Source organism: Meles meles, chromosome 17, assembly GCF_922984935.1.
Source record: "Meles meles chromosome 17, mMelMel3.1 paternal haplotype, whole genome shotgun sequence".
Lineage (NCBI taxonomy): Eukaryota > Metazoa > Chordata > Mammalia > Carnivora > Mustelidae > Meles > Meles meles.
The window spans coordinates 54,972,886-54,996,722 of NC_060082.1; positions in this window are offsets into that span (position 1 = coordinate 54,972,886).

A 23,837-nucleotide genomic window follows, 5' to 3' on the forward strand; every position below is an offset into this window, starting at 1 on the left:
CTCGCACGCCTGAGCCATCCGCACGTGGCACCAAGATAGAGAAGGCTTATGATTCTTATTGGCTTTCGACAAGTGAAGGCAGACAACTCTGCAACAGGGGGATTTATATTTATGAGCGATGACATGGATAAAGAGGGTCTCTCTGTCTGTGATATCACACTAATTGTGTGACTTTTGTTCATGCTAGTTTGTACTTTCTCTCTAGGAATTTTGAGTTTGACCTTCTATAGTATCTGAGGAAATGGGGAAAATCCACAAGGGTTAGTTTCGTGGGCAAGTTTTCAAGTAATTCAATGAATGGTGTCTTCTTCCGCTCCTCGGCAAACAGCATTCTGTTAAATTGGGCCATATGAAACTGCTGTTTTTTGGGTCAAAAACAGTAGAATATCAGTAATTTCATACGGTTAACCTAACGTGTTGGTGCATATCCTAAGAATAACATAAAGCATCCGCCAGCTCGGAAGCCTGTTGAGCCAAGAGAAGTTATGCAGTTGTGATTCATGCCACAAATCCTCTACAGAATAGAATAATGATGAAGAAATGAATCGTCTTCTAGATATTGCTTCTTAATAAATGTCTCTAATGAAATGAGTTTCTAAGTCAATGTTTAAACCATAGCTGAAGTTTTTTATTTAGTCTTTCCCTTTAATACAGACATACCTCTCTTTTAGTGTTCTTCCCTTTATGGTGCTTCCCAGGTACGACCTTTTTTTTTTTTTTTTTTTTTTTTAACAAATTGAAGGTTTCTGACAAACTTGCATTGAACAAGGCTCTCAGCACCAGTTTTCCAAAAGCAGTCACTCGTTTCATGTCTCTGCATCACATTTTGGTCATTCTTGCAGTATTTCAAACTTCTTCATTATTACTATCTTTGTTTCGGTGACCTGTGATCACTGGTCTTAGACGTTACTATTGTAATTATTTGGGGATGCCATGAACCATGCCTACAGAACACAATCAATAAATGTTGTAACTGTTCCACTGACTGGCCTATCCCCCCCTCCCTGCCCCTCCTTGGAGTTTCCTGGTCTCTGAGACATAACAATATTGAAATTAGGCCAGTTAGTAACCCGGCAATGGCCTCTAAGTACCCAAGTGAAAGGAAGAGCTGCATGTCTCTCACTTTAAATGGGAAACTAGAAATGATGAAACTCAGTGAGGAAGGCGTGGGGAAAGCTGAGATGGGCTGAACGCGGGGCCTCTTGTGCCAAACGGTTAGCCAGGTTGTAAATGCAAGGGACAAGTTCTTGAAGGAAATTAAAAGTGCTGCTCCAGTGAACACATGAATGGGAAGAAAGGACAACAGCCTTATTGCTGATATGAAGAAAGTTCTAGTGGTCTGGAATGAAGATCAAACCAGCCACAACATTCCATGAAGCCAAAGCCTGATCCAGAGCAAGTCCCCAGTTCTCTTCAATTCTGTGCAGGCTGAGAGAGGGGAGGAAGCTGCAGGAGAAAAGTCTGAAGCCAGCAGAGGTTGGTTCATGAGGTTGAAGGCGAGAAGCCGTCTCTAGAGCATACAAGTGCCAGGTGAGGCAGCAGGTGCCGAGGGAGAAGCTGCAGCAAGTCACCCAGAAGGTCTAGCTCCGAGGATTCCTGAAGGTCGGGCACACTAAGTAACAGAATTTCAATGTAGGTGAAACAGCCTCTTCTTGGAAGAAGATGCCCTCTGGGACTTTCAGAGCTGAGAAGTCAGTGCCTGGTTTCAACTCTTCAAAGGACAGGCTGACTCTCTTGTCAGGGGCTCATGCAGCTGGTGACGTTCCCTTAAAGCCAACACTCACTCACCCTTCTGAGAATGCGAGCGCCCTTCGGAATGATGCTGAAGGTACTCTGCCTGTGCTCTACCAGTGAAACAACGAAGTCTGTATGGCAGCACATCTGTTTGCAACATGGTTTACTGAATATTTTAAGCCCGTTGTTGAGACGTACCACTCAAAAAAAAAAAAAAAAAAAAAAAGAAAAAGAAAAAGAAAAGAAAGAAAAAAAAAAAAAGAAGATTCCTTCCGAAATGTTACTGCTCATTGATCGTGCATCTGTTTACCCAAGAGCTCTGATGGAGAAGTACAACGAGATCAAGGTTGCTTTCATGCCTGCTCTCACTATGTCCACACTGCAGCCCATGGGTCCAGCAGTAATTTGGACTTTCAAGTCTCACTATTTAAAAAACTGATTTTGAAAGCTGTAGCTGCCATAGATAGTGATTTCTTTAATGGATATGGGCAAGACAGATTGAAAACTTTCCAGAAAGGACTTACCATTCTAGATGCTATGGAGAATATTCATGATTTATGAGAAGAAGTCCAAATATCAACATAATATTCCGAAGGAGTTGGGAAGAAGTGGATTTCGACCGTCATGGATGACATTGATGGGCTCAAGGCTTCGGTGAAGGAAGTAAGAACAGATGTGGTGGAAATAGCAAGGGAATTCGAATTAGACGTGGAGCCTGGAGATGTGACTGAATTGCTACCATCTTGTGATAAAACCTGAATAGATGAGGCGTTGCTTCCTATGGATGAGCCAAGAAAGTGGCTTCTTGAGATGGAAGGTACTCCTGGTGAAGGTCCTATCAAGATTGTTGAAAGGACAACCCAGAGTTTAGAATATTACACCAATGTAGCTGGGTAAGCAGTTGTAGAGTTTGTGAGGATAGATCCCAATTCTGAAAGAAATTCTCCTGTGGATAAAATCCTGTCAGATGGCACCGCATGCTACAAGTGCTTCACGGAAGGAAGAGTCAATGGACACAGCGAACTTTACTGTTGTCTCATTTTAAGACATGGCCGCGGCCACTCCAGCCTTCAGCAACCGCTGCCACCAGATCCGTCAGCAGCCGTCGACATGGAAGCGAAACTGTCCACCAGCAAAAAGATTATGACTCTGGAAGCTCAGATGATGGTTAGCATTTTTTTTTTAGCAATAAAGTATTTTTAAATTAAGGTTTGTGCATTTTTTTTCAGACATAATGCTATTACACACTTAACAGACTGCAGTATAGGGTAAACATAAACTTTATATATATTTTTGAAATGCAAAAATTCATTTGACTGTCTTTGTTGTGACACTCACATTATTGCAGGGGTCTAGAACCAAATCCACAATGTCTCGAAGTCAGAGTCACCATTACAGAGTGCTGGTGGCCATCTAGAACATGAGGAAAGGAGTATCGGGTGGGGAACTTCCTGGTCTGGGGGAAATGTGCTACCCAGGTGGATACAAAGAGGACAGTTTAGTGGTCCAGGAGCATGACTGAGTATAGGAACCTCAGTCCTAATTCTGAATAATGTTGGCCCCAAGGTCAACTTGGAGTATAACAGGGAGGTGTTAAGGTGTGGGTCAAATCCTGTAAGTTAAGCTAGATTTCAGTTTCCTCCGGGAATCTTGAATCCAAGGGTGACTAATGTATGCGGTTAAATCCGGGGGTCGAGGGGAAGGATATGAGTCCAGCAAGGAGATAGATAAGAACTCAGTGGGGTCCTTTGCCCTTATGTTAGTGGGTTGGGTTGAGGGTGTGGGTTCTGGTCCTAGACAGGAGTCCTCAGAGGGCGAGCGAATAGAATTAAGGCTTCTTCCTTGAGGTGCTGCTTAGGCAGATACCTAATCCCAAAATGAAGCCAACATACTAGGCACGTTCAGCTAGAACTTTGAAGCTATTCAAGAACCAGAATCTTCCTCAGCAGATTTGGGACCCACGTAATTTTTGGCTGATAAAGATACCTTCAAGTGAGACCAGAGATCTGGGTCGGGGTCACAGGACTCAGAGATTAGGAGTAGGTCAAGTTCAAATCCTCTGGATACAGACTATTGCTTCTGGCCTTTCAGGGACAGACAGGCTGGAACCTGTATGTGGAGACCATCAATAGATCTGGTTGTGAGGAGCTGGGGATGAAAAATATGGAGGAGGGGAGCCTGGGTGGCTCAGTGGGTTAAGCGTCTGCCTTCAGCTCAGGTCATGATCCCAGGGTCCTGGGGTGAAGCCCCGCATCAGGCTCTCTGCCCAGGAACCTGCTTCTCCCTCTGCCTCTGCTTCTCCCCCTGCTTGTGTTCTCTCTCTGTCAAATAAATAAATAAAATCTTTTTTTTTTTTTTAAAGAAAGATATGGAGGAACAAAATAGGGGCCGACACTCTTGGCTCATAGTCACACTAAGACTCATTTTTGAGCTGCACCCTGTCAACTTTTTATTGAGTATCTGCTATCTTCCACATATAAGATTAGGTTCTTTAATTCTCATAAAAACTTCGTGAGGATAGTTTATGATTTCAATCCGAGAAGACCGAGGGTATAATAATTTATCCAAGATTATGGCAATAATAATTATTGGAACACAAATCCAAATGTTTATGTTTCCATAGGGAAGGTGTATTTTGTTTCCTATTGCTGCTGGAACAAATTATCACAAATTTAGTGGCTTAAAATGGCACACATTTATTTCCTTATGGTTCTGGAGGTCAGAAGTCTAAAATCAAGGTGTTGGCAGGGTTGGTTCCTCCTGGAGACTAAAGGGCAGAAATCGTTGCCTGGTTTTTTTTTTCGGGCTTCCAGAGGCCACTTGCATCCCTTGGCTTGTGACCTCTCCTGTATCACCTCTTGCTTCTGTCTTCACATCTCCTGCATTGGTTCCATCTCCTGCTTCCCTCTTATAAGGACTTTTGTATTAGTCCTTATAAGACTAAGGGCCCCCCTCGATAGTCCTCCCATCTCAAGATCTTTAACTTGACTCATGTGCAGATTCCCTTTGACTGTGTAAGGTAACATGTTCGCAGGTTCTGGGAACTAGGAAGTAGATTTTGGATGGTGGATGGGGGACATTATTGTGCCTACGGCAAGGGGGAACGGAGGGAGGGGTTTTGAGCTGGGGAGGCAAAGGTGACCAGACAGAAGGGACACTGAGATAGTCTTCTGCGGCTGATGTGGGTCAGGGAGAGGGGGTGGGGACAGGCGTCCCTTCGCATGAAGACACTTCAGTGGAGGATGCCTGAGGGGAGCAGTTCTCAATAGGAAGGTCCATTGCTAGAGGGGTCTCGGGGCTGCCCGGAAGCTGCAGGGTCTAGGGACAGATGGCCAGACCGGTTCTCTGCAACAGCATCTGGTAGCTAAAGAAGGGGCCATAAAGGTGACGGGCATCCTGTAGAAATGCCCACCTACTCCCCTCGGCTTTCTGGAAACATATCAGCCAGGATATGTGGGACCTCATAGAGTAGGGGAAGTGGTCCCCCAACAGATGGAGATTGAACATGGGGTTGAGTGGACCAGGGGGGATTGAAACAAGATGAGATAGCATCATGTTTAGGAGTTTTTAAAGGAATGTGGCATCGGACCTCAGTATCGTGGTTTTAGAGTCCTACTCTTGGAGTTGCAAACTTCGGCCGGGGCCACGGGAGGTAGAGGGGCCACGGAGGGCAGAGAACAACGCGTCTTCAGCCAGTGTGCTCCAAGCCACCTCTACCGCCGGGACTGAAGACGAAGAACATCCCACTTCCAAATGCCCCTTAGCTCAGCGGCCAAACCAAAACCCAACAACCTGCTAGCGAGTCAGGCCCCTTCGACGGCCGATAGTATGTGAATGACAATAACCGCATTAATAAGTATATCCAGCAGGGGGGACAAAAAGGTGGTAGGGTATTCCCGAGAGGAAAATTAATTTCTTTTTATAATCTGCCGTAGTTTATTTCACATATTCTTGACCCGCCCAGTATGTTTTTTCTTTATGACGAGCCATAAAAATGACAAAATACATTAGCCAAGTTCTTCGTTTCTGCTAAAATGACCATATTCAAAAATAATAACAGAGACTTGTATCAGCGATGCAAAAGATGCATGAAGTAATTGGGGCTTAATTTGTACACAAACTGTCAAGGCAGTTTTCCTCACGGCCTGCATCTTCTGAATTCATTAGTCTCTAATTACGGCCAGTGGGGACCAGCAGTTAGAAGGTTAAAGAGGTTCTGACAGGCTTAATCATTGCTCAGGAAGCTGAAAATGTATGCAAAGTCTCAGCAGATGGGGTGAGAGCAGCTTCTGCCAAGTGATAACTGTTATTCCTTTGCACCTCCAAAGCTGTCATCCTAATAGGCACATTTTAAATTTATTAATGCTCTAGTTACAATGCATACACAGTCTCTAATGGTATGTCATTCTGAGTATATAAACTGAGCAATTAACACATATTACCTGGTAATGGTAAAATTATTTGTTGCCTGTTTGATTTTTTTCTTTTTTCTTTTCTTTCTTCTTTCTTTTTTTGGTTGTCTCCTATTCCAATAAGAATTGTCCCAGGAAATCTTCCCTTTGTTAAAACGGAAGCAAAGCTACACCGAAGATGGGTTTTTGTTTCACTTGGGTATCACCACTGATCTGAATGCCTTCATCCAGCGTTTCTGTGCTCTGATCTGTCTCGTCCGTCATGGACTTCTGACCTCCAGTATCAGAATCCAGGAGTTAAAAACCACTCGAGTTGAGATACTTCGTTGGACTTTTGGGAAGAGGCAGAGAACTCCAAGCTGGGATGACATGCCCCTTCAAAGTGAGAAAAGACCGGAGGTCGTAGTTCTTGTTCGTGACTTTACCCTAAGTCCTAAAAGGAGAGGTGATGTGTACGTTGCAATTTCCGATTCGACAGTCATCAATATCTTACCCTTCTCTGGTGGCCTGCCTGACTTCAGTCTTGATTGCTTTAAGGCTAATGAGTCACCAGCAAGCAGGGTGTGTGTGTGTGTGTGTGTGTGTGTGTGTGTGTGTGTGTGTTTAACAAACGAGGTCTCTTGTCTTTCCTGTGACTATAGCCATGACATGGGAAGAGCCTTTAATTAAACGCAACACTTAGCGCAACAATTGTTTGCATGTAGGAGGCCACAGAAATGGAGACAGCTGGAATGGATAGTCCCTAAATTGTAGGCTTTGTCAGGACTACAAGATTCATAAGCGGTCCTAATAGCATGATAAGGTGTTAATCTCAGCAACAGAGCAATTATCTGTCCAGTGACTGACCGCCACTCTCTGTAGCCACTAGCCCGTGGCAGTTAATTGATTTACACTGTATAGAAGTCATATAACAACAACAACAAAAATGTTGCAGAGACTTTATGTTAATTAAAAACTGAGATTACATTTCCCTATGAGGTGATGTGTTTGAGATTTTCATACCACCCAGAAAAGATAGCCAACTATTTGGTAATAAGTTTTCTTTGCCTGAGACCCAATAACCCATCATCCATCTTGGTTCCTTCTGTGGCTGGAAGGGCTGCCCAGCTGGATAACACACTCGAGTTGTGTGACTTCAGACAAGTGTCCTCATTGCTCTGAGCCTCCGTGGCTTCATCTCCAAGGTGAGGAGTGGGTTCTAGACCATCTCTGACCTGCAAGATCTTTCTCAGTTCTGAGAGTCCGGACTTCTCTGAGTGTGCGGGCTGTGCAGCCAGGAAAGACACCATTGAGCGGGAGTCATAGTTCGGATCAAGTCGGCTCTTTCATCTTCTACTTCCCGTTTTCAACTTGGAAGTTCAATCTGCTTTCTGACCATCCTGTTTATTTGTAACTTTTTTTTTATATGTGCACAGTGGATTTTTTTCCGGCCCCTTTGCTGTATTTTTGCTATACGATATAGCTATTCATTTCCGGAGATTTAAAAAACCGTCTCAGCATCTCTTTAATGGGAAATCCAATGAAGAGAGTCTAGACAGGCCCTGCGGCGTCCACGTACTTGGTGTGATGTGGCGCTGTAGGGAGAAGGTGCCTCCTGGAGGATCTGTGGATGGCGGATACGGGGGGTCTGCTCGTGTGGCCTCACCTATGACTGCGAGAGTGGACCCCAGTTTGTGTCCCTGGTTTCCCAGTCTGCGGAGCGGATGCACTGGACGGACTGTTCCCTCATGTCTCTTTTAGCAGCAGCTTTTGATGACTCTCATTCATTCTGAGAAAAAAAAAATTTCTTGAAATTACAGCCTTTGAAGGTATATGAGTTTAGAGAGAGAAAGAGAGGCCCTGAAAGCCGTTTATAGGAGCAGAGTTTGGCTGGGAAAGCCTAGCATTTTGCGGATGGCAAGCCATGGTGTAGGGCCATGAGTTACTCTTCCGTGAAAAGAAAAATGATGGTTAAGATTTGTAGGCAAAGAAAGCAAAATGGTGGATTCTATTCTCTTGGTCTGGGAATCTACCATCCACTTGCCCATCTTGGGCTGCCTTTCCCCCACGTAAACTCTCCTGGAAGTGGCCTCTGCTTGTAAGGTGAAGGGAGTGTGGCCACAAGGGACTGCTTTTACCCAGAGTCTTAGGTGTCAAGAGTCAGCAGGCTTCCGGTGGAGGGTCTCAGGAACACACAGGGGTCCAGGGAAACTGTTCCCAGCTCCCTGCACTTAACGCTTACTTTGCCCAGTGATACACACGCCAAAGACCCCAGTCATGGCAGGTCCCTGGAGCTGTGACCACCTCAGAGTCACATAGGCTCACTGTTAATCTTAGCAGAGAAGAGAATTAAGAATGTGGAGTAGAAATCTATCCACGTAATTTCCAGACTCAGTTCTGGAGCGTGGTTCCTGGAAGCAGCATAGAACCTGGATCCAGCCTCCCACTGGATCAGTGCCAGTCCTGGCTCTACCTCGTGTCCGTGCATCCATGGGCAGGACCCTTTGCTTTTCCATGCCTCAGTTTCTCTCTTCTAGGGAGAATAATAGCACTTTCCCCCTAAAGTTGTTCTGAGGACTAAAGGAGTTAATGGACGGAAAGTTCTCAGGAAGTCCTGATTAAAATTTCGTGGTAGTTAATTCTGGACCATTTATGAGCAGGCTACGTGTGGGTAGGCTGTGCGGTAGCAGAAGGCCCGTGCATGTTGAACTCAAGTGCTGCTAGCTTGAGAGTCAGTAATTTTTGAACAAGGAGCCCTCCCTTTTCATTTTGTACTGGATTCCCCCCAATTCTGTAGCTACTTCTGTCCACAAGGCTGTGGTGCTAAAATCTGAACTCTGTATACTGTTGACTCCAAAATGGTCAACCTTTGCATTACCTTGTTGAGAAAGGTTAGATTTTCCCTTAAAAGAATTTGGCTGAGACTTGAGCTAAATTATGTATTTTATGCACATGTGTGTGGGGTCAGTGATTACTCGTCTCTAGTGATATAATTTGATCGTAATATTGTTCATTTCTATTTATGCTTCAAAGGTAGGATTGAACTTCTATGGTTGTTCGACATTCAAGTGAATTGAGATCTTAAACTTTGAAAATTAAAGTATGATTCTGAGGCACCTGGGTGGCTCAGTCAGTTAAGCATCTGACTCTTGATTTTGGCTCAGGTCATGATGTCAGTGTTGTGAGATCCAGCCCTGCCTCTAGCTCCCAGCTCAGTGGAGAGTTTGCTTGGGATTCTCTCTCTGCCTCAGATCAATCTTTTAAAAAATAAAAGAAAAAAATAAATTAAAGTGTGATTCTGAATTTCTTGTATTGGAGTGCGTGGGTGGCTCAGTCATTAAGCATCTGCCTTTGGCTCAGGTCGTGATCCCCAGGGTCCTGGGATTGAGCCCCACATTGGGCTCCTTGATCTGCGAGAAGCCCGCTTCTCTGTCTCCCACTCCCCCTGCTTGTGTTCTCTCTCTGGTTGTCTCTCTCTCTCTGTCAATAAATAAAATCTTCAATCAATCAATCAATCAATTTCTTATATTAATTTCTAGTGGTTTTTTTTTATAGATTCATCATTTTTTACCCTAAAGATGGAGATGATACAAGTTCTCTGCATTCTCTAAAGTGCCCTTGATAGTCCTGGCAACTAGTGATTAGTTAGGAAATAATTTTAAAGTCACCCAATAAGATGATCACTCACCTCATGAGGGATGGTGAAGGTATCCGGAAAACAATGAAGTGGTTACACAATCAGCCCCTCCTCCCATCACGTACATTGACTGAGCTCAGTTCATGAGCTTTGATTAAAATTTAAAAGCCAGGTGGGGGGGGGGCTGCGATGAATTTTTGTGGAAATTGCCAGCAACCATTCCATAAAGAAGAAGGGCTCTTCCTGATAACCTTCCACCATTGGCCCTTATTAAATCCCAGCCTAGGGGAGCTGGAATGTGGAACTTCAGAAATCATTTTCTCGCCACCTCACCTGCATTTGACGAGACCGATACCACAAAGGTAGAGTTATCTGAAAGTCACACAGTTCGTTGGTATTTAACAAGGGTTCACGGTGTCCTGGGTCATGGGATGGAGGATGGTCCATGCAGTGGGCAGAGTCGCAGGGCACAGATGGGTTACCTTGGGCAACCCAGTGATGATGGACCGGGAGCAGTATGCAGAATGGACATTAACTATTTCATTGAACAATGACAAGGACATCTCAGTCCCCAATGAGTTTCCATCTCATACTGGGGAGAGGCTTGAGATTTCTTCAGCTCCTGTTTTCTCCCTCCCAGCTCTCATCTTCATTTCAGCCACACGTTTTGTGGGAGACCTGCACTCTAAGTGTGCCTTCAGATCTTTCTGTATTAACATTTAAACCAGCAGCCTTCGCACATGATATCGGAGTATCGGCAGTCTCTGTTTCCGGCGCTGTGAAAGGTAAGCCCTGTCTAGCTGTGAGGAGGGGACCTGGGGGTGATCCCTGGAAGCATTTGATGATTCCAAAGGAGGGGTGGCATGGAAGTCAAGCATATTATTGATGCTTCAGAGCCTTGACTATAACCCAGGAGTCTTACTTCCCCAGATGCCCAGCAACTCCTTTTGAAATTGGTTCCATTTATCTTTTTACTTGTTCTCTTACTTGGAGAGACATCCCCCCAACCCCCTTCCCTTACTCCTTCTCTGGTCGGGCACTGCCTGGAGGGGGCAGAAGCCTGCTGGGAGCCAGGTCTCAGTGTCTCCTGTCCGTTCTCCCCTTGAGAAAGGCAGCAGGCCCCAGGCAGCCTGTTTGTACCACTACCAACAGAGCAGGGCAACCAAACACTTGGGGGGTTCCCCCATTTCTTGGCAGAGTAGATGCTGTGATATTTTTTTTTCCCCAGAAGGCACATATCTTTAGGTGCCACCTGTCAGGTGAGGGGGTTGAGAACCTGGGCATCTGGACTCCATGTACCAGATGGAGCTGAGCTAACAAGTGGGTCAGGGCCGGGGGAGGGGTGGGTAAGTCAGTGGCTGCATAAATTCGGTTGCTCACTTGAGGGTGTGAGGCAGACACAGCCCTACAACTGGGCTGGGAGAGAGGGTCTGCCATGAGGGAGGCAAAGGTCTCTCACAGGATCAGTGAGGGAACAGAGCCTTATGGTATGACTTGATGACAGTTTTCGGTGCAATCGTATTCCATTAGTAGGTGTGGGGATCCAAGAACTTTCTCACTGCCACCTTGGATGTCCCTAGTGTTTGCTGACCTCGTGCTTATGGTGTTCTTCAGAGCTTTGAGCAATCGGAGCTAAATCTTGACAGGAGTGAGGTGCCCCCTCACCTTAAGCTCAAAGCTGATGTTGGGTGGGTAGTGGCTCCTGAGGGTCCTTTTCCAAAACTAAAATCTCAAAGATACTGGGTCTTTCCTCTAACCAGCTGTGTAAAATTTGAAGCTACTTTAGTCCCTTTTGTACCTCAGTTTCCTCAGCTGAATGTGAGGATGAAATTCATACCTGCCTCACAGAGCTGTTAAGTCATCTAGACATAAAGTAATAAATGTAAAAGAGCTTAGAATAGTGCTTGGTGCTTCGTAAGATATTAAAGAAAGTCTGTGTTTGTTTTTATCATTGTTGTCGTGCATGCGTGTGTGTGTGTGTGTGTGTGTGTGTGTGTGTGTGTGTAATAACCAGCACCAGAGATGCCATAGTTCCTACATGAAAAACGAAGTCTTAATGCTTTGGATAGACAGAATGGAAGGAGAGAAATGGGCCCCTTGCTCTGGAATTCTCCATCCTGATAGGAAAGGTTATCCTACTTAAGCAAGGTGTTCCTAGAATGACAGACTCATTCTGAGGCACACTCCTAGTCCCATATCATTCTTAAACTGTTGGCCCAGTTGGTCAATCACCAAGTGTCCTTTGGGCTCTCACAGGGTATAGAGCTAAGGGTCTTGTACATTCATTCACCAATTCATCCATTTAGCATCCATTTAACAAATATTTATTGAGTGTCTATTATGTGCCAGGCAGTAAGATAGAGCACTGAGCTAGACAACAAAAATCCTTGCCCTCAGAGAATTTAGATTCTAGTCGAAAGACAGACAGTAAACACACATGCAATCATATAATATACTATGGTGTGGCGAGTATATGATATAAAGCAGGGTGAAGGGTTAAGTATTACCTGAGAATGGGATGGTCTGGGAAAGTCTTTCCAGAAGGGGCAATATCTGAACAGACCTGGGGATGAGCGGAGCGAGAGTGTTAGAGCAGAGGCAATGGGACTTACGAAGGCCATGGGGTACATTGGAGTGAAAAAGGTGAAGGAGATGAAGGTCAAGCCAGGCAGGGGCCAGAAAACAGGGCGAGGAGTTTAGATTTTGTTCCGGGTGTGACGGGAAGACATTGGAGGACTTGGAGAGGAGACGGTGGCACGATATGACCAATGCTTTGGAAAGATCACAGTGACTTCTGTCCAGAGAATAGATGACAGGATTATAGGGGGTCCCAGAGGCAGAGCAGGAGTAAGGATGTACGCCATTACATTAAATTAATCTGGGTGACAGCCCCAGGAGGTCCGAGTGGGATGTGAGAAGAGAGGTAGCGTTAACGGACTGTCTTCTGCAGCACGAGGGAGAGAGAGAAAGAGAGAGAGAGAAAGCGCACGCGAAGACTTTGAGGGTTTTGATCCACACAATTGGAAGAATGAAATTGTCCTGAGCAGCGACAGGGAAGATGGGAGAGGAACCCATGTGGCAAGGAAGGCAGATCCCTGCTCTGAATCCCTCGTGTTCAAGATGCTGACTAGACACGGAGGTGGAGGTGTCCAGTAGACAGTCAGATAAGTGAGTCTGTAGCTCGAGGGGGTCAGGGAGTGGAGGCACAGATCTGGGAGTTAGCAAGGACGTAGCATTGGGCACAACCATTGAGACAGGCATTTCATAGGTGAAAAGAGTGAATATCACGTTTCTTATGATTCCACCTGATCTTTAAATCCATCAGTGAGTGAGATCGAGTAATAGAGAAGAGGTCCAAAGGACCAAGCCCCGAGTTACTCCATCTATTAGGAATCAGGAAGATGAGGAAGACCCAGCCAAGGAGTGTCCTATAGGAAACCAGTAGCTCGTCGTGGCCCCTAGAAACCAAATAGAGAACGGGCTTCAAGGTTAGTCAGAGTATATATTGTGTTGGATGCTCCTGAGGGGTCTGGGGAGGGCAGCGAGGGGGTGGTGAGACTCTGGCCGCTGGGTCCCCCAGGGAAAGCTCCCGACTTCGGGGCACCATCAGACCCCCTTCCTGCAGGTGGCAGTTAGATCGCGGTCCCAGAAGGCAGCCTCGATATTTCAGTGTGGGAGGACGACAATTCGTTAGGAGTAATGTGGGAAAAAGAGGCAGAAGAAAAAGGATTACATTTCCTCACTGCCTACAGCCCACTGACAAGTCCTTGAAACAGGTGAGTGACATTCCTCTAGGGACTCAGCTGCCTCCATGTCCATTCTTCGCTAAGCACAAAAGGCGATCTTAGCCCAACCCCCAGGACCCTATAAATCTACTTTAACATATCAAAATTCCTTTGGAAATTTCCTTTATCTCTACCCCCTGCCCCCCAAGACACACATTGGCAATCATCCCCCAACCATATGCCCCACCGATATGCATCTGAAGGGTCTCCTCATGACTGAGTTTTTAAGAAACAGTAATAAATGACCTTTCCAACAATAGCTAGCCCCCTCAGGATCCTAGAAACCTTGTTTCCAGACTACCTGGGAGGCTTCCACTCTCCCCAACCCCCTCCCAACTTTAAAGTATAGAATCAGCCACTCCTCATGACCCCAGTGCAGCTCTTTCTGCCCACAGGTGCTGTCCCCCATGCTTTAATAAAACCACCTTTTTTGTAGCAAAGACATTTCAGGAATTCTTTCTCGGCCATCGGCTCCAAACCCTAACGTCTTTCCTACATCAAGGAGCCTACCATGAAGAGGCTGTGCTTGAGAGACACCGATGCTATTGTCCTATTTTTCCCAAATGACAGTGTTAACATGAACGGAATTCTCCATGGAGGGCCACCTCTCCCCAGCTCCTTGCTTTGAGGGCGGTGGCTTCCCTCCATTCCCTCCCACTCCAGTCTCCTAGGAAGCCACTCGTCCCCCAGCAGTAGCAGGTATGTATTTCCTCTTCCTGGTCATTTCGCCTCCTAGGGGATGAGTGATAAAGACAATGAGATCTGAGTGGCCCCAGGAACTGTGAGGAAGGAGTGTCTGGGGACCAGGAGCCAGGAGCAGGAAGGGCAAGATGTCTTCACAGGGTAGCAGGGCGCCGGTGGTTGGACAGGTTGCTTGGGTATGTGGGGGAAGGAGATTTCGGAGACGGACACAAGGAAGAGAGAAAATAAAGACTGGAACCTAGAGCCAGTCTCGAATGTTTTTACATAACAGACAGCAGATTTCCGGACAAGTACGTGATTTTACCACACTGACTGCCCACAGTTAGCACAAACAAGGAATGTTACTATGGGGTGGGCTTTGGGTAAAAGATTAACAGTGTTTTCTCTGCAGTGTCCCTTTCTCTCTGGGCTTCCGTAGGGTGAAGGAGGGCTGGAACTGACATGCCTGCTTCCCCTCACCCTCAGGGGGTCCTCCCCTGCCGCCGCTTTGTGTCCTCCGTGCATCCGTCTCATTCCTCGGGCATGGATGGAGCCCAGTGTGTGCCCAGCACTGAGCCGGACGGCATGGGACCCAGAGAGGGAAAAAATCCCAGGGAGCATGTGACAGAGACAAATGGAGGTCAAGAAGGTCAAGAAGGACAGCTGACTATGAAGGGAAAATTGAAGGGGGAGCATTCTGGAGGAAAAAGTGAGAGCGAGATTGACCTGCGTTCCCTGCTTCTGCAGACTTTTTCCCCATTGTGGTGCCCCTTCTGCCTATGGGGGAATCTCAGGTACTTGGGCCAGAGAGGAAGGTTAGGGATGAAGATGGTGGGCCTGAAGAGAAATATTGGGGGGGTGGGCTGAAGTACTTGCTGCAGAGCAGAGGGCTTGGGAGGTGAGGTGTTCAAAGTCTGTCAGTTCCCACTAAGCAGGTAGCTGACGACACGGCTTCAGTAGAAGGCAGCTCTCTGGACTAGTTTGCTCTCACCCCAAAACACACTGAGGGATTCAGGTTTCCCAAGGGCCAGCATGACTCCTCCCCTCGGCCTTGAGGGACCCTTGCTCCCGTGCTACTGCGTGAAGAAATGCTAGAGTTCCGCTCTCAGAGCACTTTCCCCAAGACGCCAAGTGCACCCCAGAATGCCTATGGGCTTCCGCCAGTCAGAGGATTTGGTTTCATGTGTCTCGTTGGCCACAGCCACGTGTGGGAGGGAGGTGGCCTGGGCAAAGTGACAGACTTCATGGAGGCTGTCTGATGAAGCCCGGGCCCCCAACCACAGGCACGTAAGCTATGTTGTCCTTGATGACACAGTCATGCGTCCTCCACTGGGAGCCTCTGCCAAATTCTAGAAGGGAAGAGAGGGGGGAGAGAATGACAGAGAAAGAGAGAAAAGAGAGGTCCACCGCTGCTCGTCTATAGGATCTCTACTTCGTGCCATTTGTTTCCCTTCTGAGATTGCTCTCCTTTTTCCCCCAGGGAGACTGGGGAACAGTCCTAAGGCAGACTTTTTCCAGGAAGAGGCCAGAGACCCCCTCCACCCAGCCAGGGCGTCTGTTGGACGCCGGCTCAGGTTCAGATATGCTTACGGAAAGGCAGGGAGGATGGAGGCGTCAGGAGGTGACTGGGCATCGCTGGGCGGGGTCTAACCATCCTTGCCTACATCAGGGCTGTCTGCTGATGCTTTTGTCGTACAGACCACATCAACTTCAAACCAGTCGTCCAGAACCCCCTTGGCATATCGACCAACTGCCTGCCTTCCCTGCCGTTAATCAGTGTCTGCTAATCAGGGAACAAACAGTTGCTTATCTACCAACACCTGACCCCACAGCAGCTAAATGAATCACTCTGACTAAAAAACGATTTGTTTATCAGATCCTATTTGCGTCTCTTTTATATCCGCATTTCCTCTAGATGCGATGACTCCAAGCGGTACGGTATTAGTATAGGAACTTGCACCTTGAGGAGCACAGGGCTTGGCTCTGTTTCTGGGCTGAGACAGCAGCACTGATGCTAATAATTCCTCCCCTCAAGGAGCACTTTCTACGTGCCAGGCCCCATGCCTCAGCACCTTGCATCCATTGGCTCATTGAATTCTCACAAAAATCCCTTGAAAGTAAATATTCGTATCTTCATTTACATTTAAGGAAACGAACAGTCAAGAAAGTATGAGTCAGTCCACTGAGGTCACACCGGTGGTATATGAGTCCCGTGTTCTCTCAGTCCGGAGGTTCTCACATGTGGGCTTTGAACCACTGACATACAAAGAACCTGGGCACTTTTTCACCTTCAGATCCCAGGACCCCCTCTTAGGCCCAGGGGATGGGAATCCCTGGGTGTGGTCTCGGAATCTGCATTTGAAAACACATTCCCCAGGAGACTCATGTAGGCACCAAATTTTGAGAATCACCATCTCTGATGGCAGTGGCCAAGGAGTCAGACGTAGGGGAGGGAGTGCGTGGCCAACCCTAGCAGCAGACCTGGCCTCCGCCCCCAGAGGGGAAAAACTGGAGGCAACTTGTGTTGTATTTTTGATTGAGCTTATGCTCTTTGTTTAATCTCTCTTGACTTCTGCTTCCTCGTCTGTCAACCAGGAATGATACTCTTCTAGGCATATGTGAGGATCGAAGGGGACGATGTACAGAAAGTGGAAGAAAATGGTAGATGTCGAAAGCTCCTACAAATGCCTAGGATGTTACTCGTGGGCTGACGTGGGGCCTGCGGAGGCAACCAGGGTACGGGCACAGCGCTGGGTGCTTTGTGTGGAGACGGGGCACGGGGTGAGCAAAGAACTCTCTAGAAGCTGGAAATCTTGGGGGTTGGTCCAACCTTCGATCCTTCAAAAGAAATCACTCCTTTTCGGCCAAGGAGGCACCTTTCTATCTGGTACTGGCCGCCACTTACCAAGCTGTTTCGCATGGGACCTAAGTGTGCTTTCTGCCTCGGTTTCCCCATCTGTTCAGGGGAGACAAAAGCGCCCGCTGCTCCACGACCATGATTACTGTTGAGCCGTAATGATTCCACGTTCCCTGTGCGCCAGGATCATTGTCACCCATTTAATGCTCACAAGAGCAATAGGAAGTCTGTACCTCAGACCCATTTTAGAGCCGAGGGGACAGACTCAGGGAGCTCGACTGGTCTGCCCCCAGAGAGTACGTGGCGGAACTCCAGAACTCGCGTTCGCACCCTCCGCACCAACCACACTCCCGGGAGAGGCGCTAGCAAAGGGTTGGGACGGCTTTGAGCTGTTCTGAGGCCTCTGAAGAAACATCCGTGTTTGAAGCAAACTCCTTTCCCCTGCCCCTCTCCGATGCGGCCTAAGTCATTCAATTAGGGAGTGGAGTAATTGGCTGCGGTGGCGAATGCCTCTAGCAGTGGTAATTACCTCCAGCGCCTTGTTGGAATAGTCAAGCTACATTTCAGTTTCTGCTGTAAAACCTTAATTATAATATAAACAGCTGCCCTTCAGCCCTCTGGGGCAGCCTCCCCCCTCCCCCCCACCTCCCTTCTCTGGCCCCGGAGTGGTGCCTTTCTCAGGAGTGGTCAGGGAGGGCCAGGAGTGGGAAGGGGCCTTCAGGAGGAGGGGAGCTAACACCTGTGTGTGTGTGATGGGGTTTGAAAGACTGAGCCACGGTGGGTCCCTGTGGGAGCCTCATCTTCACAGGCGGAAGCCCATCTCTGTGTCCCTCACTGTGACTCTCTTCCGGACATGGGGCTCCAGAAGTGTGCGGAGGGCCTAGCGCCATTTGGCTTGGATGGGGTTTAGCAGGACATGGTGGAGTTTCGAGGTGGTATTTCTTTCTGTTAATCTCCTGTAAGGGAGAGCAATCTTCCCTTCTAGCTTCTGACTGCCTGGCCATGGACAGAGCAACAGCAAGTGCCCAGAGTTCTCTAGGTACTGTGCAGCTTGGCACGGTCAAAAGTGATTCCCTATTTAAACCTCACAGGGGGATTAACATCCCTATTTGGCTGTGGAGGAACATGAACCTTTGAAAATTTAATCAGAGATAAGTCTTGAAATGCAAATAACCCTGTGAAATACGTTAAGTCCAGGTGGGCTGATGGAAATGAGGTCTTTTCGCTCAGGAAGGGAGAGGCAGAGGGAGGGTCGGCCACCACAGGGCATCTGAGGGGTCCCAGGACCAGGGGGCTGCTGAGCGGAGGAGGGCACGGGAACAAGAGAGGCCGGAGATCCTGCTTTGCTGGGCTCACAGGTTTGCCGATGACAGTCCTGGTGTCCTGCAGGAGGATGACTGGCATTATGGCCTACCCTGACAGGCCTAGGGCAGCTTGACAGGGTAAGGAGTCAATGAGGTAAGGCAGGGTCATCTGATGGGCCCTAAAGGCTCTTCGGTTTTTGTGGGCCAGATGGAAACATGTGAGTCCTAAATGGTCCTCCAAGTGCAGTCAACAAGACAATCCCCTGAAGAGCAGGGGTAATTATTTCAACTTTTGTTTTCTGTCATTCCTTCTTTGACATTTCTGGTTTCCACGTGTTCTATAACGGACATAGATCCAATAGGACATTTATCCCAGTTATGCACAACTCGGTGTGTGTGTATATCTACGGGACATATACGACCGTGCTCAAAAAGGTTTTACAACTTGAGGGGTGTGGTCCAAAAGTTTGAAATCTACTGGGCTAGATGCTAACATGGTCCCCTGGATTTCTAGCTCTACGAAAACCCATGGTCGAGGGGTAATGGCTTACTGGCTATGTTGATGCCTTGAAGCAGCGATAATGATTACTCACGGAGTACCTCTTATTTAATCTTGTGGGAGCAAGGCGATGTGTCCAGAGCATGAAGCAGGACGACCTGGTTCAAATCCCTGCTCAGTCATCTGCTGTGTGACTTGGGTAAGTTACTCAGCCTTTCTGTGCCTCCGTGTCTTCACGCGTAGAATGCAGCTCATGGAGTCTGGTCTGTAGCATAGAGTAGCTGTGAGGATGACATGAGGGACCTGGCTTGACCCTGAGTAACCATCCGGTAAGAGTTTGTGAAGCGGGGGAAGGAAGGATAAGGAAATGGAGAGTCAGGGAGGTGAGTGCAGGAGCGGACATCCTAGCTCCTTATGGCTGATCCCAAAGCCCATGTATGGGGACCCACAGTGGAAACTATTCTAGGATTTTACCAACTGGATGGAGCCGGGAAGATGTATTTGCTTCTGCTTCTGAGAATGTCTGACTCTGAGCCTCCTAGCTGCGCCCGCCCATTCCATTCCCCCAGCCAGTGCGGAGGAAGGACAATGGCACCTTTGGGTGCTGTCCTCTCGGGAGGAAGGCGTCCCTCAAGCTGGCCCTCGCTGCCATAAACCCCCGAGGGTGTGCTGCTGCATCTCTCCATGCTCCTCCCCACAATCCCTCCAGAGTCTTTGCTCCAAGAGGAGGATTCTAGAGCCTTCTGGAACGGCAGACAAGTAGGAGTGTTACAGAAAGGAAAGCGAGGCAAAGGAGGCAGCAAAGGGCGTGCACCTGGGGGACGACATCCGGGTGGAGGGCCTGGTCTGGAGCTCACAGCAGTTCCTTCCGCCGTTCCTTCCTAGTCCTTGGTATCATGGCCACATGGTCTATTTCTGTATCAAATCCAGGAGCAGGCTATCTTTGCTCTAAAGACCTTGAACAATCTGGGGAGGTTTTAGCGATTTACTGGGCATCTCAGGTTGCTCTGACCCTGGCCTCTTGCCCTGACGGCAGCTTCTGGGTGAGTCTGAGCCTCATTCAATCTGTAAATGGCTTCAGATCAGCGCTTGGAGGAGGGGAGAGGAGGAGACCGCGGTGAGCCGGGGCACCTTTGCTACAGACACCTAGAAATAAACTCGCAGGTTGCAGGTCGCTTGGGGACTGGCGGTCCAACTATCACTCTATCTCCTGTAAACACAGGAGAACAGATTCCCTGCCTCCCTCCCCATAAAGAGCACAGTCTCCAGGGGGCTTTCTAAGGGTGTTCGGTGTAAGCAGCCATCAGAAAGTAACAGTAAGTGCAGTTTGCAGAAACAAAGGGAAACTTTTAATGTTTCAAGACCCCGAAATGATGCACTTGAAACTGAAGTCTCTCATTAAGACTTAGATTCAACTCCTGGAGTGGCTTTTTGTAGTTTTTAGTTCATGTTAATCTGACTGCAACGTTATCTTCTCCATCCACTTCTGGAAAGGCTTTCGTGCAGAGGGGAAGGAGGCAGCCCCTGCTTGCTGGGCATGGGGCGGGCTCGCCAGCTTCATCCTGTCGGTTATCTCTGGCGGCTGATGGGACGGACGAGAGAGCCCTCTCAGGAGACGATGAAAATGGTGTTTTAAGAAATCCTCTGCCAATAGAAAGTTACTCACAGACTTAAAAAGCCTCTCTCCATGTCAGTTTTCTTAACCTCCTGATCTCAACTGTCCAATTATAGGTTTACAAACCCTCAGGGACTCCCGTCTTAAGTAAATAGAAGAGGAATGGTCACATTCGGTGTGAGCTAAAATCCCCAAGGCTAGTAGTAGGAAAAGGAGCTAGCTGTTAGGTCTTTCATAAAACCAGTCCCCAAAGTATAAAGGAGAGTTCCCTCAAGACTTGCCCTATGGACTCCCCTTCATGGGCTGGTTCATATTTATAAGCCAATTTGTCTGGAAATAAATCTCTTTAACACACTCAACTAACTCCAAGAGGTGTGTCCCAGGAGGACCCATGAACTGTCTCAGGGAGGCTTATAGGAGCTGTATTGTCAGTCCTGGAACTTCCAACTTCGGGGGGGGGGGGAATATATATATATATATATGTATGTGTGTGTGTGAAATTTATCTATTTACGTCTATATGTATATCTACCAACCATAGCCTGCTTGGAGATGGGACCACATGGACTTCAAGGAACTGCCACACTGAATCCAGACACCTAAAACAGAAGTCTTCATAGATATGGTTAAGGAGATGGCAAGAAATAGATTTTTGTCACACAAGCCTGAAGCTCCGTAAAGGGCCATCTGACCTGAGATTAATTCGGACACACGTTGGACCACCATGGTGGTCCATGTGGCCACGTTTGGCCACCATGGCGTCCTCCCATACGGCCACAAAAGAGGGTGTGAAGATAGGAGGTTTTCTTCCCTTCTTTCTCTCCTTGCCTTTTCTTCTCTTGTCTCTCCACCCTCCCTCTCTCCGCGTGTGTGCATGTCTCTCTCCCTCTACCTCTCGAGAGTTAAAAAAGCGCATCCCAGCAAAGTTAAAATGAAGCTTCGGGAGAACATTGTTTTTTGGTTCTGGTTGGTTGTGTGGAATTTTGGAGCTTGTACAACCGCCTCTGGAAACTGGAGGTGTTTTTATTACCTATTTTTATTGAGATATAATTAACATACAATAAAACTCTCTGCAGAGTTGTTTCCAGTCATAACTTTAAAGAACACATGAAAGTGCCTTTGTGCCAGGCTCAGCATTGATTGGATTATAGATATTACATAACCACTGAAGCCACTTTTTTCATTTAAAAACTTCAATAAGGGCACCTGGGTGGCTCAGTCGGTTAAGTGTCTGCCTTTGGCTCAGGTCATGATCTCAGGGTCCTGGGATCAAATCCCATGTTGGGCTCTCTGCCCAGGAGGGAGCCTGCTTCTCCCTCTCCCTCTGCCTGCCATTCCCCCTGCTTGTGCTCTCTCCCTGTTAAATACATACATACATACATACATACATACATACATACATACATACATACATAAAATTAAAAAAAACCCAAACTCTCAATAGCTCCTCATTTCCTACAGAACATCCTAAAATCTAAAGATCAGAAATTTATACCTCCTAACAACTCAGTCCCCCTCTTCTCTCTAGTCTTTTTTTTTTTTAAGATTTTATTTATTTATTTGATAGACAGAGATCACAAGAAGGCAGAGAGGCAGGCAGAGAGAGAGAAGGAAGCAGGCTCCTCGCTGAGCAGAGAGCCCGATGCGGGGCTTGATCCCAGGACCCTGAGATCATGACCTGAGCCGAAGGCAGAGGCTTAACCTACTGAGCCACCCAGGCACCCCGTCTCTCTAGTCTTATCTGCGCTACCATTTCGGACATACGTCACTCATCAGGTAAAACTGATCACTAGGAACTTCCCCATCTCTTGAATGTTCTCAGGCAGGCCCATTCTGGCCTATCAATGCCTTGGCCACCCCTGGAAGTCCAAAACCAGTTCTTCCACGGAGCCTTCTAGGTGCCCTCCCAACCACCCAGCTGGTACTCATTTCTTTCCTTTGTCTTATCTCCTCATACTGTGTTGCTTCTAAGATAGTTACCACATTCTATTTTGTTTTAACTACTTAGGACTAGCTCCCTTCGTTTGCATAATTTTGATAAACAGTTATTATTGAGCTTCTATAATTTGTGGGCAGCAAGTTAGTCAATGGGAGGACTGGGCAGAGGTACAGACATAAGGGACACCGTGTTTTCTCTGGAAGAGCTCATGGCCTGGTGGGATCCTTGAGATTGGAAGTCTTGCTGTGCTCAGTTCTGTGCTGTATTTCCAGCAGTGTCTAAAAGGTCCCATGCACCCAATGTTTACAGCAGCAATGTCCACAATAGCCAAACTATGGGAAGAGCCTAGATGTCCATCGACAGATGAATGGATAAAGAAGATGTGGTATATATACACAACGGAATACTATGCAGCCATCAAAAGAAATGAAATCTTGCCATTTGTAATGACATGAATGGAACTAGAGAATATTATGCTGAGAAAATAAGTCAATCAGAGAAAGACAATTATCATATGACCTCACTGATATGAAGAATTTGAGAAGCAAGACAGAGAATCATAGGCAAAGGGAGGGAAAAATGAAACAAGATGAAACCAGAGAAGGAGACAAACCATTAGAGACTCTTAATCTCAGAAAACAAACTGAGGGCTGCTGGAGGGGAGGAGGTGGGAGGGATAGGGTGGCTGGGTGATGATCATTGGTATGTGCTATGGTGAGAAAAAAAATTAATTAATAAAAAAATTAAAAAAGGAAACATGTGGTGCAAAAACAATGAATACTGTTACGCTGAAAAAAAAAAAAAGAAGAAAATATGTCCCGTGCATACAAGATACAGTTGCTACTAGAATCAAAGAGTGTTAAAGGTAAAAAATGATCAGTGTGAAATGTAATTTCCTCATTTAGCTAAAGAGAAAATTAAGACTTGAGCAGGTTAAAAAACATGTCCAAAATCACCAGTGGCCTCAAAATTATGAGTAGAGTGCTCTAACTAGACACAACCAAACCAGGGTGAGTCCAGGTGGGAGGATCAAGCATGTAGATTGGTGGTAACATTTCCCTAAAATTCAGAAGAAATCTCTTGGTCATAAGAAGTCCATTTTTGCCCATGGAAATAAACATCATCTCCTATGAGGTGCCACTTTTGGCCAATACTCTCATGTCAGTACTCATAAAGCAGCCATATTCTAGACAAACTAGTAACTGAAATTTCTTTTTTTTTTTAAGATTTTATTTAAAATCTTAAGAGAGAGAAAGAGAACACAAGTAGGCAGAGTGGCAGGCAGAGGGAGAGGGAGAAGTTCTCTCTTACCCTGTGTTGTCCGAGTCCAAACACAGGACTCGATTCCAGGACCCTGGGATCATGCCCTGAGCAGAAGGCGGACGTTCAACCGGCT